The 14,647-nt window shown below is 45.9% G+C and overlaps 1 protein-coding gene across 3 annotated transcripts in view; it reads left to right on the forward strand.

Moving 5' to 3' along the window:
- The first annotated feature begins 5,980 nt into the window (after nucleotides 1–5,980).
- TBL1XR1 (TBL1X/Y related 1) overlaps nucleotides 5,981–14,647 on the forward strand; it is a 180,227-nt gene continuing 171,560 nt past the window's right edge. Inside the window, exon 1 of one of the 3 annotated variants that reach the window (XM_081190374.1) lies at nucleotides 5,981–6,550. The gene's annotated coding sequence lies outside the window, so the exon portion shown is untranslated. Of the gene's footprint in view, nucleotides 6,551–7,458; nucleotides 7,577–14,647 lie in introns of those variants that run through there. The other 2 variants (XM_081190371.1, XM_081190372.1) reach the window with 2 other exon arrangements.

A 14,647-nucleotide genomic window follows, 5' to 3' on the forward strand; every position in this document is an offset into this window, starting at 1 on the left:
ATAAATAAATAAATAAAGAGAGTAGCTCTGCTGGGGGTGTCGTCATTGTGACAGAATGTGCAGTTGTGTGGGCAGACTCCATGGACACAGTGTGTATAGTGTGGTCTCTTTTAGAATTTCGGCTGAATGTGTGCACAGGGCAGAGCCAGCAAACATGAGATAGAGATGGAGCAGAAATTTGATTCACTCCACATTTAAAGGTGGGCTTACCCAATATGCAATTTCCCAAACATTATGCAAGCTGAAACACAGCCCTCCTTTGATGTTCCTCCTCTCCTGGGTCCTTCCCAAGCAATCTGAGACTGTGCCAGTGTGCCTGTCTCTGCTCCCCCCCTTTTCATCCCTCTTCTGGTACTGGGAAACAGGGGGAGGGCAGCTGGTCGCAGCAGGAGGGGGAGACACCTGGCTTCTTCACCAGCCTGGCTCATCGCTGCGTCTTGATCCCCCTCCTCTCCAGCTTCAGATTCTGGACTTCTCTCAGTCACAGTCTCTTCCGGCACACTAAACCCTGTTACCTCTTCAGCTTCTGGAACCTCCAAGTATGCTCCACCTTCTCCCTCTGACCCCTCATGGTCGTCTCACCACCAATCCCCAAGATCTGAGTCTTCTTCGCTTGGGGGTTCCCCAGCTGGTGCATCCCACATTCCTCTGTGTCCAACCAGTCCAGGACAGCATATTAGGCAAAACAGAATACAAAACTGTGTGTATGGGGAGATACTCACACTAAAATGCTGATGAGATTTCATGAGGACTTGTTTTTCCTTTTTCAACCCAAGCAGAAGTGGAAGTGTAAAGAACCAAACTGAAGTTTGGAAAAGAGAGAAACTGAATGGAGTCAAAGTTGACGGATTCACTGGCCCCTACCTTAAGAGGGGACGCGGGTGGCACCGTGGGTTAAACCACAGAGCCTAGGGCTTGCCAATCAGAAGGTCGGCGGTTCAAATCCCCATGGTCCCTGCTCCTGCCAACCTAGCAGTTCAAAAGGATGTCAAAGTGCAAGTAGATAAATAGGTACCGCTCCGGCGGGAAGGTAAATGGCATTTCTCTGTGTTGCTCTGGTTCGCCAGAAGCGGCTTAGTCATGCTGGCCACATGACCTGGAAGCTGTACGCCACCTCCCTTGGCCAATAAAGCGAGATGAGCACCGCAACCCCAGAGTCGGTCACGACTGAACCTAATGGTCAGGGGTCCCTTAAGAGGGCTCAACTCTGTTCCTGCCTGCACCTCGCCACTGCCCAGATGCGTGAACAATATCGAAATGATTATTCTAGTTACAGGAAAGTAGCCGTGTTGGTCTGCCGTAGTCGAAACAAACAAACAAACAAGTATCTGAAGAAGTGTGCATGCACACGAAAGCTCATACCAATAACAAACTTAGTTGGTCTCTAAGGTGCTACTGGAAGGAATTTTTTTGTTTGAAATGATGATTGCTCAACTTTAATTGTAGGGGAGAATTCTTCCTGTAGAGAGGGGACTAGAGTTGTTGAAGAGGCAAGGTTTGTTTGCTCTTCTAAACAAGCACATGCACACACAAACACACTAATCCCTAGGGTAGAGAGAGGGGAGGGGAAAAGCCTACACTCTTCAAAGAAATACTAGTAATATAAAGACAGAAAAATCTTTTGCAACCATGGCAAAACCCCTAGGGGAAGATGTCCATATACAGCCAAATGGTTTTGAACAATCCCTGAAAAAGAAAGAAAGGATCTTATTTATAAGCCCTTAATTGTTACAAATGTGTGTCAGGGTTACGCAGCGAATTCCAGAACAGCAGCTAAAGATAAGAAATGCAGTCCTACCAGATACCTGTGTTTTCCTAGCAGCTGAGGGCAACCGCCATCTGAGCTTGAGCGACACAATGCCTCTAGTGTTCAAGAGTAAATAATTGTTCTCCTCCTCCTGAGTGCAGGGCGGGGAAGGAAGAAGAGAGTGGGGTGCAGACCCACTTGCACAAACAGCCCAGATGTATCAGGGTTCAAGGGGTATCAATTAAGACCTTTGAGAGTTGTGCCCCTTCAGTCTGAGTGGTGCAAAGGATGGAGAGCAAAACGTCTGGGCTGTAGCATCTGTTTGGCAGGCAGAAATTCCTGGGTTCAGTCCCTGGCATCTCCAGGCAGGGATAATAATAATAATAATAATAATAATAATAATAATAATAATAATAATAATAATCTATTTATACCCCACCCATCTGGTTGGGCTTCCCCAGACACTCTGGGCGGCTTCCAACAAAATATTAAAATACAGTAATGCATCAAACATTAAAAGCTTCCCGAAACAGGGCTGCCTTCAGATGTCTTCTAAAAGTCTGGTAGTTGTTGTTCTCTTTGACATCTGATGGGAGGACGTTCCACAGGGCAGGTGCCACTACTGAGAAGGCCCTCTGCCTGGTTCCCTGTAACGTGGCTCCTTGCAGTGAGGGAACTGCCAGAAGGCCCTCAGCGCTGGACCTCAGTGTCCAGGCAGAATGATGGGGGTGGAGACGCTCCTACAGATATACTGGGAAGAGGCCGTTTAGGGCTTTAAAGGTCTGCCCCGACACTTTGAATTGTGCTCGGAAATGTACTGGGAGCCAATGTAGGTCTGTAGGATGGTGGGAGCTGTACCCCAACACATCTGGAGGGCACCACATTGGGGAATGCTAGTGTACATAATACTGAGCTAATCATGCCAGCGGCCTGACTTGCTGTAAGGCACCTTCCTAGGTTTAAACAACAACAACAGGAGTCCTGTTTCTAGACCTTTGACATTCAGGGTTAATCAGGCTGAAGATGGAACTCGCATTTAGTTCTCTGTCTACATTTGCAGAAGGGAACATTACAGTGGTACCTCGGGTTAAGAACTTAATTCGTTCTGGAGGTCCATTCTTAACCTGAAACTGTTCTTAACCTGAAGCACCACTTTAGCTAATGGGGCCCCCCACTGCCGCCGCCGTGTGATTTCTGTTCTCATCCTGAAGCAAAGTACTTAACCCGAGGTAATATTTCTGGGTTAGCGGAGTCTGTAACCTGAAGCGTATGTAACCTGAAGCGTCTGTAACCCGAGGTACCACTGTATAGATGTTTGCATCAAAGTTATGCAACCCCTGAGCCAAGGAGCTAAAAAACGATACAACCTTTAAAAGACATCTGAAGGTAGCCCTGTAAAAGGAAGTTTTTTTAATGTTTAATGTTTTATTATGTTATGGGACGCGGGTGGCGCATAGGACGCGGGTGGCGCTGTGGGTAAAACCTCAGCACCTAGGACTTGCTGATCGTATGGTCGGCGGTTCGAATCCCCGCGGCGGGGTGCGCTCCCGTTGCTCGGTCCCAGCGCCTGCCAACCTAGCAGTTCGAAAGCAGCCTCGGGTGCAAGTAGATAAATAGGGACCTCTTACTAGCGGGAAGGTAAACGGCGTTTCCATGTGCGGCTCTGGCTCGCCAGAGTAGCTTCGTCACGCGACCCGGAAGTGTCTGCGGACAGTGCTGGCTCCCGGCCTCTAGAGTGAGATGAGCGCACAACCCTAGAGTCTGTCAAGACTGGCCCGTACGGGCAGGGGTACCTTTACCTTTACCTATGTTTTCATAAATGCAGGAAGCTGCCCAGTGGAGTGGCTGGGGGAAGCCAGTCAGATGGCTGGGGTATAATAATAATAATAATAATAATAATAATGGAATAGGATGTCCCTATTTTCATCAGAGAAATGTTGGAGGGTATGCCGCTCCCTGAGTCCATGTGTGTATGCGGAAATTGTCCACAGTGTTCCGAGTGGCTCGTGCGAAACGCGACGGAAAAAGCTCTCTTCCCCAAACTGTGTTTTGTGCCCCCTCCAGTTTGGTTTCCTGTGGGGAGTGGGCAAGGAGGGAGCCCCCACCCTGCCTGTTGTGTCACATTTATCTGTGCAGCTAAATCCTGTGCCCTTGGTTTGTTTCTCAAAGCCGCATTTCGCAGATGGGGCGTGTTTTTCCTGTTAGAACTGCCCCCCTCCCCCCACCCTCCGTGGTTCTTTATCCTTCCTTGCCCTCCTACACGCTCTGTGGCTGGTTTGCACATTTCATTTCAAATGTGCAGAACACCAAATAATGACTTGATCTGCTTAATGCAATTTCCTGGTTCCCTCTCTCTCCCTCTGACAGTAGTGGGAGTTCCCATCCCCCACCCGCTGTTTCCTCCACTCTGGCTGTCTCTCCTTTCTGAACGCTCCTGCTTTGATTATTTGTATATTTCAGTGGAGGGTTTAGAGACAATGCTTCATCCTCTGGACACGTTTTTTTGTTTTTACTCCCCACCCCCACCCGGCCTTTCTCTTTCTGCATATTTCCCCGCATACGCAAGCAAACATTCAGATCCAGAATTAGGCCTCTGTTGAAGCTTGGGAAAATTTCTGGAGTCTTGCTTTTCCTTCCAGCACTTAAGAAAGTTTTTACTCTTATTAAGGCCTGCTGTTATCAGTACGGTCAACTCTGGCTGGCAGAGCCCCCCCCCCAAGGCATCAGAGAAGGTTTCCCCCCATCTCCTTTTTTTTGGGGGGGGGGAATTGAACGAATTCCTATGCCCCACAAATAACCCATAGGTGCATTTTAAATAAAAACACACATTTTACTCATGTAAAAACACCAGACAGTCCTCACAAATAACCCAGAGATGCATTTTAAATACAGTGGTACCTCTGGTTGTGAACGGGATCCGTTCCGGAGGCCCGTTCGCAACCTGAAAAGAACGCAACCCGCATCTGCGCGGGTCGCGATTCGCCGCTTCTGCGCATGACATCATTTTGTGCGTCTGTGCATGCGCGAGCGGCGAAACCCGGAAGTAACCCTTTCCGGTACTTCCAGGTCACCGCGGGACGCAACCTGAAAATGCTCAACCTGAAGCAAACATAATATGAGGTATGACTGTTAAAGGACGCATTCTACTCATGTAAAAACACGCTGATTCCCGGACCATCCGCAGGCCGGATTTAGAAGGCGATTGGGCCGGATCCAGACCCCAGGCCTTGGTTTGCCTACCCATGTGCTAGTCCGACACTGTAACCATGCTGGCTCCCCAAAACTCACTGGGAATTCCTCGATAGTTAACTGGGACTTAAACCTGGCACACTCTGGACCATGCCTTCTCCGTTTTCGAGAATGCTGGTTTTTCTACCAATGCATGTCAGAATGGGTTGTTTTCCCCACACTGGTATAAAAATAATAACCATTTTTATTATTATTTACACCCCGCCCATCTGGCTAGGTAACTTTTAATTCCAATTGACAGATAACCCCTTCATAGTTCCTTCCATTTAGAGGGGTTTCCCTTCTCCTTTGGGGATGGTGCTAGAGCATTTGGACGGGGGGGGGGGAATCCCCCCTCCTCACTTTTATCCCTACCTGCTGTGCAGCCCCCATTTAACCTACCCCTGTGCAAGCTCTTCTTTTCCAGTATTCTGATGGTGGTATATTTTGGTGAGGGGATCTCCTCCACTCCCCCTCCCCCACCCCAAAAAATCGCTGGGCTCCATATCTGCTTATTCCGCCCCCTCCCCCGCCTTTTAGGGTGGTGTTTGACAGACCTCGCAGAAACAGTGAAACACCCCCAAAACCAGGCCCCTGCCATTCACCTCTTGCAGGTGTTTCCCCTCCCCAAAGGCTCATGAATTTTATTTCTCATCTTTGCGCCTCCCCACCTTTTCACAGGGCTCCCCCCAAAAAAGAAAAAAAATGCAATTCCATTTCACTTTGTCTTGCTCTGCTTCCTCCTGGTTTTTGTGTTTTTTTGCATGCATGCATGCAAACCCCGGGTTTGTTTGTGTGTTGTTGTTGTTTTGCAGGAAGCAAAAGCAACAGAAAACACAGCCAGGCCTCGCCTCGCTCCCTTCCCCCTTCTCTGTGTATATGTGTGTGTGTGTGTGCGTGTGTGTGTATCTGTCTCTCTCTTCTCCTGCTCATTTCTGTATGGCTGGCCACATTTCTCTTTCTCTCTCTCCCCCCCCCCCCCCAAGTGCTGAGTGTCTGAGAGCCGTTGGCTGCTCTGAACCGTTTTGGCTCCTTCCCTTAGTAACAGCTTTAACATTCTGCCTCAATTCCTCTTCCATCTAAATCACACTCACACACACAGAGAGAGATTGCTTATTATTAATATTAGTAGTATTATTACCTCCTCCTTCCTCCTCCTTCCCTGGGACTGTGATCTGTAATCTCTCCACCCCCCCCTCCTCCAACAACCACCCCCCCTTTTCTTAAATCCCCACCCCCCAATACACACACACACAGACACACAGAGGCTCGGGATATAATTGAACACATTGCATTTTTTGGGTGGCTTTTTGCGGTCTCTATTTTTTTCTTTTTTTTTGGAGGCGGGGAAGAAGGGGGGGGGCGCGCCCGGAGCTGCTCCTGCAACTGCAGACCCGTCTTTTTTTTTTTTTTTGTTCCTACATGCCTTACCTAAATATATATTTGTATTAAAAGCCAAGGGGGAAACTGCATTTCCACATCTCTCTCTATGTTTTTTTTCCTCTCCCTCTTCTGCCTCCATTGCAAAAGGAGGGGGTGAGAACGAGCTTTAACGGAGAGCCATCAATTTGCAAGGTAAGGAGAGAGTGGTTTTGTTGTGTTTTTTTTTTGCGCGTGTGTTTTAATCTTTGCTGCTTTAAATGTACCCTTTGCAAAAGCAGAATATGTGGGGCGGTGCGCCGTGGGGGGGGGGGTTGGTTTGGTTGGCTGGTGGAAGGAAAGCCTCGCATAAAGTAAATGCAAAAGCCTTATTATTCCCGGGTGGGGGTTGGGGGGCTTGGAGAGAAGGATTTGAAAGAGGGGGGGGCGTGTTGAGACCAGAGGCTGGGGGGGGGTAGGGGGAAGGGCGCCTGTGTTTGTAGAGAGTTGGAGGAGGGAGTGTGGGGGATGGGCAGTAGTGTAACATGCATTTTTCAACTTGGCCCTCTCGCTTCCCCCCCCCCATCCCCACTGGGAAACCTGGGTCTTTTAACTTTAAATATTTCTTTCCCCCCCTCCCATCTCCCCCCCCCCCCAATGGCTGGGGGCGCAAAATGTTGATTCTCCGCGTTTTGAAAGCACAAGGTTGGGTTGGGTGGGGGTGGGGGCGCAGGAAAAGGAAAAATAAAATAAAATAAAAGAACCAGGAAGGGATTTGCACACAAATAATTGCAAGCCAGCAGCCATTATGAAGCAAGCTGGTTTTATAGCCTATTTTTAGACCGATTTTTTCCTTTTTTTTTTGCAAAGGAGAAGGGTTGATGATTTCCGTGCATTTCTTTTGCTGCTCGAGGAAGACGCACGCCTTTTGTATAATATAAAGATCGGAAGTGTGGTTTATGTTGTTTATTATTATTATTATTAAAATAAAATGCAAAGAAGGTCAGTGGGGATTTGGGTTTTCTGGAAAGCGGGCCGGGTCTGGGAGGGAGGTGAAAGTTTTCTTTGGAAAGGTTTTTGCGCCTGAAATGCCTGTTTGCAAAAGGAGAGGTTGGGGGAAGGGAAGCTGGGCTTGTAGCTGAAGCCAGGCTGAAAGCGGGGGAAGGGACTGGTGTGAAAAGAGGGCCTTGCCTGGCGCTTTGCTCTGGAGCGGCTTTGCAAGCGATGAGAAACACAAAACAGGTTCTGCCTTTTGCTTTTTGCATTTATTCCTATTGGGGGCGATTAGATTAAGGAGGGTTCTGTTCTCTGCTTCACCTGCTTTGGAAACTGGGGGAGGGGAGGTGTCTTTTAAAACTCCTCCAAAGTTGTTGTGGACAGATTCCTGGGTTTTAAGTTCTGGGGAGATCCGTTGCATTCGTATTTTATTTTATTTACTGGACAAAGCACATGGGTGCATCTGCTTTAGTGTGTCCAAAGCCCCCCCCCCCCGATTTGTGCATTCGGTATTTTTCACCAGTTGTTTTTTTTGGAGGTCCACGTGCAAAATAGCTGCCTCAGGAAACTGGAAGAAGGCGTGTGAAGCTGGTGTTTCTTCTCTCCTCCTTTTACATCTTTTATTTTCTTTCCTTTGCCCAGCTTAAAAAAAACGGGGGGGGGGGAGATATGTGTTTCCAAGGCTACTTATTATCAGGGTGTGGTTTCGCCTTCTGTCAGCAAAGACAAAATATCCATGTTTATTATTATTATTCCACAGCCATGGGGAGGAACGTATCAGATAAATGTTGGGCAGCGTGGCTTGTCAAATGACTTTGGAGGTTGGGTTAGGGCAAAATACAGAAATAAAGCCAGCGACACACACACACACACACGTGTATAAAAGTTTAAGGAAACTCAAAGAAGTTTTGGTTAGTAGATTGGTGTGGAGAACTTTTTTATTTTGCATGGTGTCACTGAGTTTTGCCTACTAGGCTTGCTGACTGTCTCGCACGTGTTTTTACTTCCTCAATTTTTTCCACCCTTCTTGTGTAAAGGAAGTTATAGCTGATTTATATAAGGCACCACACAATTCTCATTTTCTAGCAATCTTGGGGGAGGGGAGGGAGCAGGAAGAAAAGGGGGCTTAATTACTTTCCCCCCGCTTGCGCCTGTGGTCTGTTGCAGTGAATATTTGAGGGTACTGTAACTCTAAATTTTATGATTTCTGGTGATTTCTAGTGTCTCCTTGCAGTTTGGAGACCTGCACCAACCAAAGTTTAAGAAAAAGTTCAGTTTTCAAACTTAAATTTGTGTTTTCAAGCTAGGCCACATGTCAGGGCCTTATTGGCAATTTTGGTAGAATTTTCATAACCTTGAAGCCGTGCCGTGTGAGGCTTCCTGCTGGGTTTGACTGCGACCCACATCTCACTAGGGAGTAAACCCCATGGAACTTTGTAGGCCTTACTTCTGAGTAAACATGCACAGGAGTGTGCATTTTAGGCCAGACGTGTGTAAACAGAGGCGAGTGTGCGTTCTTGGAGATATCCGCGGGGCTGTTGGCGTGAATTTTGCGTTAACTGAGCGGTGGATTCTGGGTAAACGTTGGGACAGGTTGCCGATTTGTTGGCGGCACTACTCATTTGAATAAAAATCCGTTTGAAGATTATTCATTCTTAAGCATATTATGGTTTTTATAGTAGTACGGGTTTATCGTTTTATGTTTGCATTCTCTTTTATTTGTATGACGCCTAGGGAGTTTTATGGGATGTCTCCATAAACAGAACAAATAAGTAAATAGATGTTGACAGCGTTGTCCGCTAAGAAACTTGGAAAATTTTGTCAGAACGCATGTGGTTGTAAACAAGGGGCTTGCCATTCCTGAACGCTGAACAAGTATCTGGGATGCTATTTGTGTATATAGTTAAGAAACGACGGATTTGATTTGACCTGGACATTTTGGTGACGTTTGCGCATCGCATGAGCCATGGTTTACCACCCACAAGTGCCACTCTGATCCTCCTTGCTTACACTGGGAGGAAACCAACCTCAATCCGTGGTTTAGTGTTGCATCCAGACCAGGAAGTGTGGTTTGTTTTGCTGCAAACAAACCAAGGTTTGCTGCTGCCTTACCAGTTAAACCAAACCAAATCCTAACTCTTGTTTCAGATGTAATGCCAACTTAGGAATCTTGGCTTGTTTCTCTCCCAACACTCCTGGACTAAAGAGTGTGTGACTTGCTTGTGCTCTGTAAACTATGGTTTGTGGCATACTGTGGCATGCGAATGAGGCCATTGGCAACTTAGATAGATATTACTGTTCGCACTCTTTATAATTGGGTCGTACTGTTACTTGAATTTAAAAGTGTATTTGGGGGAACATAACATTCAGTTCATTTTCTTCCAGTGAAATCATAATTAGGACCACCTTATTTTTCCTTTTTTAAAAAAGGAAGGGCTCTGGAGTAATGAATTTGGCCATGACCGAAGTTTATTTTACCAGTGGGGTGTTCTATTTGCGGAAGCAGAAGAAGATTACTGCAGGGTGATCCTATGCGTCCAGAAAGCGTGTTTTGAATATATTATGGGTGGGGCTGATGGAGTGGCTTGTTCCTACCCAGTTGACCCCTCCCCCCAATAATTGGTGAATACACTCATCCTCCCCAGAGGCATGGGATCGTACATTCCCCAGGGAACGATTTCAACAAAACTTAGGACGTAAAGAGACAAGGGCTTTGAATAGCATTTTTTTAAAAATTGCAGCAATTCTTTGAAACGGCCTGATGGCCATGATACTAAGTAGAACCTCCATGCATGGAGCTGTCTACCTCCATGTTTGATGAGAATGACCACGCTCCCATCTTGCTTACTTACAATATTTACAGGCTGCCTTTCAACAGAAGGCAGTTCACAACAGTTAAAATAACAACAAACCTTCTCTGGGAAGAATAAAACGTTGGAATACGATTTCTGATTTGGATAAAATGCTGTAGTAACTAAATGTGGTGCATATTTCCTCCTCCACATCCATTTAGTCTGCCACTGCCCCCCCCCCAATAATATTCGTTTTCAGGTATTGCTCATTGTTTGCCCAAGAATCCTGAGCTATGTGTGCTCTTTCCCCTTCCTAGTAACTTACGTTAGTTATAGAAGTGCAAGGTTAGCGCTGTAAAAACTGAAGGCATGCATGTGATTTTGCATCTTGGGTAGGCTCCCAGATGATTATGAAGAACACCTGGAAAGTGTTTAGTATTCTTCCCTTCTGAATGCGTAGGTATAGGAGTAAGGGAAATATTAGTGGGACGTGTTTGGGCCTTAGGTGGCTGTTCGGTTCAGAGAGGTACCTTGAGGCCTAACACGACATGTTTGTTTGGGAAGTGGGTGCCTTAAATTACGTGGAGGAAACATATGGGGATTCTGGAACAGTTGGGTGCATTTGCTACTCATCCCAGAGTTTTAGGGCAACTTCTCAAGAGGCCAACTGTTTTACAAGGCCGTGGATTCCTCTATGTGGCGGTAATGATGAATGCCTTATGTAGTTGCTTTGAAGTTCTAAGGCGTTGCTGTAAAACTGTAAGTGCAAAAAGCATTGTAAAACTTTGATTCTGACTTTGTAGTTATTTCTTCAGCTACCTCAGGTGGTAGCCGGTGGGGCATGTATGGCCGACACATAAGATTTGCTTAAAAGTTCAGAACTGTGTGTGTTTGTGTTCACGCACGTGCTTGTTTGAGCAAGTAAAAATTAAGCACACAGAATGACTTCATTTGGCACAAGGCTGTGAAATTTTGCTCCAACATCTGGAATATGCTGCAGGGAGAAGCTGATAAGCAAAGGTAGCATGATGCTGTAGTTCAGTCTCCATGGTGTAAGTGGGGTTGTGTGAAGTATGTCTTAGGGTGAGACTTGAACTCTGGACCTTGTCACTCACATGAGTCAGCCATGATGCTGTGCCAGCTGTTGTAAATAGTCTTATGTAGAATGCTAGCCTGTCTTGCTTTTTACATGGAAGTAACACGGGTGGTGCTGTGGTCTAAATCACAGAGCCTAGGGCTTGCCGATTGGAAGGTCGGCGGTTCAAATCCCCACAACAGGGTGAGCTGTTGCTCAGTCCGTGCTCCTGCCCACCTAGCAGTTCAAAAGCACATCAGAGTGCAAGTAGATAAATAGGTACCACTCCGGCGGGAAGGTAAATGGCGTTTCCGTGTGCTGCTCTGGTTTCGCCAGAAGCGGCTTAGTCATGCTGGCCACATGACCCAGAAAAACTGTGCGGACAAACATCGGCTCCCTCGGCCAGTAAAGCAAGATGAGTGCCGCAACCCCAGAGTCGTTTGCGACTGCACTTAACTGCCAGGGGTCCTTTACTTTTTTAAAAAGTCATTTGAAGCCGGTGGACGTTCTGCATACACGTGGTGAGGTCTAGGCCCACTTTATTAGATTTACAGAATCGTGGAATTGCAGAGTTGGAAGCCCCCTGCAATGCAGGAATATGCAACTGTCTTGTCTTTACTCCACATCCCCTACTGGGGGTGTTTATTTATAATAAGGTGTCCTTAGTGTCCAGGGCTAGAGGATTCCTGTGAGATACGTATATGAACACTCAAAATGCTTAAAAAAAACAAAGCGCTAAGCATTGTTACTAAGTTGTTTAGGAATAGCAGGCTGGATAGCTCAGTCTGTAGAGCATGCAACTCTTCATCTCAGGGTCGTGGGTTTGAGCCCTGCACTGGGCAAAAGATTCCTGCAGTCCATGGGGCTGGTTGGAATAAATGTCCCTTGTGATCCCTTCCAACTCCTCCAATTCTTGAAATACGCCCTATCTGTGTTGCTGGAATGCTCAGGAGCACAGTCACACATGGTGGGGAATTTTTTAAAGGGACGTAACTGTCCAGGTGAACTTGTTGGCAATCTCCAAACCAGCTTTTGAGTCTAAGGATGTAAAACAAGAGTACAGCTGCTCTATATCAAATGGAGAGAATGGATATTTTGTGCACAGCAGGAGTGTTATAATAACATGCTTCTCAACGAGCTCTTGAGATCAGTGTATAATATAATCTCCATGGACCAGCTAGTCTCTGTATGTGCAGAAACTTTCCCTATAGCACCTATAAAATGGGTTAGAAGCTCCAGTTAGTACACAAGCCAACTACCCATTTACTTGCTTATCTGTTTGGCTTCCTCCTAGGTGCTGGAGTCAACTGTGTTTTCCTCTTGAAACCCTATTTTTGGCTAATGTGCTTTTTGTGGCGCTCTGAGCGTGGTCTTCTCAGTTGTGGCACCATAACTATAGGACAGCTTCTCCAAGAACGCCTGCCACACCCCTTCTCTTTCATCTTCTTGCTCCAGTTAAGTGTTGGTCTAAAAACACTGCTTTCCAATGTTGCAGCACCTGAGCATTTGTTGGATTAAGAAAAAATGTAATTGGATTTATAATTGAAAACAATTATTGCACATCATTTGTCTGCTTGCAGAAAGATGATTCATAAATGTTACCTAATACTGAAATACATATTTTAATTGTCTGAATGTGAATAAACTTAGTATGTAGTGGCCGTAAATGGTCCTCGTGAAGCAGGTGGAAGAATTAGTCTTTAACTTTTACCTCCTCTTCTGAAAGAGCCACATCTTATTTATGTAAAACATTTATATCCTACTTTTTTTAAAAAAAACACCACCACCAAAAATAAATTCAAAGTGGCTTACATCTGTTGCCGACCTTACAATAAATAAATGTGATATAACACAGCAAAAAAAACAAAAAAAACCCCAGTAATGGAGATAAATATCATGAACATTTCAATGCCAAGTGAGCAATAAATTACAAAACTTCCAGAGCAATCATGTCTTTGCTAGATATCGGCTGCTGCAGAGGAATACAAAGGCATAGGTCAGCTTCCCCCAATTCTTCCAGCTATTTTGGACTACAATCCCCATCAGCCATCACTGACCGGACTGGGCTGATGGGTGTTGTAGTCCAAAATGTATGGAGGGCACCAAGTTAAGGAAGACTCAGCAAAGTTTTGAGTTGCGTATAAAAGGTAGTTGTGACAGTTTTTCTGCATGGAACGTCTCTTCCCTGTAAAAGAAGAAAATAGAAAACCCAGTGATACCTGTTTAGGGTCATGTGTGAAGTGGTTTTCATGTAGTGATTGAGGAACACTTGTGGAATTTTTTTAATGTTCCTGTGATGTAGGGGCATCCTTACAATTTGACTACATAACTGTGTGCAGATTAGTGTCTTTCAGAAACTTGAGAGTGTCAGGGTACAACCATCTTTGCCCATATTTATGCCCCCTGCTCTGCGGCTTTGTTGTACTTCAGCACCTGGTATTCCTCCTGAATATTTCTGCTCCTCGGTGTGTTGACTGAAGATTTGGATGTGCGGTAAAGCACTGCTTTGATGTTGATTTCGCTCTTAGCAGACCATTTGTCCATCTAGCCTGGCAGTTTCTCTATTTTGATTGGCAGCTGCTCTCCCGAATCTCTGGGAGAGCTGCATTTCACATCACCTGCTCTCTGATCCTCTTAACTGGAGATGCCAGGAATCTAACGCGGGAACTTCTGAAAATAAAGCATTCCCTCCGTCGCTGAGCTGTGGTCCTTTCCTGTCGAGAAGGGTACAGAGCATTTTGCTGTTTCAGCAGAACTTGGTGTTGAACAAGGCGGTTTGTTTTTACTTAAATGTTAGGGAAATTCCCTGGCGGTCCTCGTTCTACAGTAGAACAGATTGCCTTGCTAAGTCGTGGACTTTAATCTTTCTTCTGGGGTTTCTAAACAGAGGCTGGACAGTCAGCTATCGGGGATGCTGTGGTCTGTGAATTCCTGCATTGGCAGGATGTTGTGTTGTGTTGCGTGACCTTCCAACGCTTGGATTGTGTGAGATTCATGCTTGGAATACCTGCCACAGAGTGTGGAGATGGCTGCTAGTTTAGATGGCTTTAAATCCAAATTGGAGAAATTTGTCTGCCCATTTTTCTTTCAAAATATGGTATGTCTCTCTGATTGTACAAATCTTGGACTCGAGAGATTTGTTTTGTTGTAATGCTGGCTTGCGACTCGTTTGTGGTGGTGTTGAATTCTAGGTCTAATTAGTCTGTGTCACCTCAAATTCCTCGGCACCAGTATCAGTTTTGTGTTGACCAGTGTCACGTTCTTCAGTGTCATCTATTTATAGCACTGAATAAATATTTCAAATTCCTAGGGCCTGGCATTAAATTTATAGGTTGATGAATGACCAGGAGGCCTGATTATTTTAGCGGGCATTCAAACCGGGAGGAATACACTTAAAGGAGTAACAGTGTTAATAAGTCCAATAAGCCGACATAATTGTTAGGCGTACTG

The sequence above is a fragment of the Podarcis bocagei genome (genome assembly GCF_964188305.1).
Source record: "Podarcis bocagei genome assembly, chromosome: 4".
In the NCBI taxonomy this organism is placed as follows: Eukaryota; Metazoa; Chordata; class Lepidosauria; order Squamata; family Lacertidae; genus Podarcis; species Podarcis bocagei.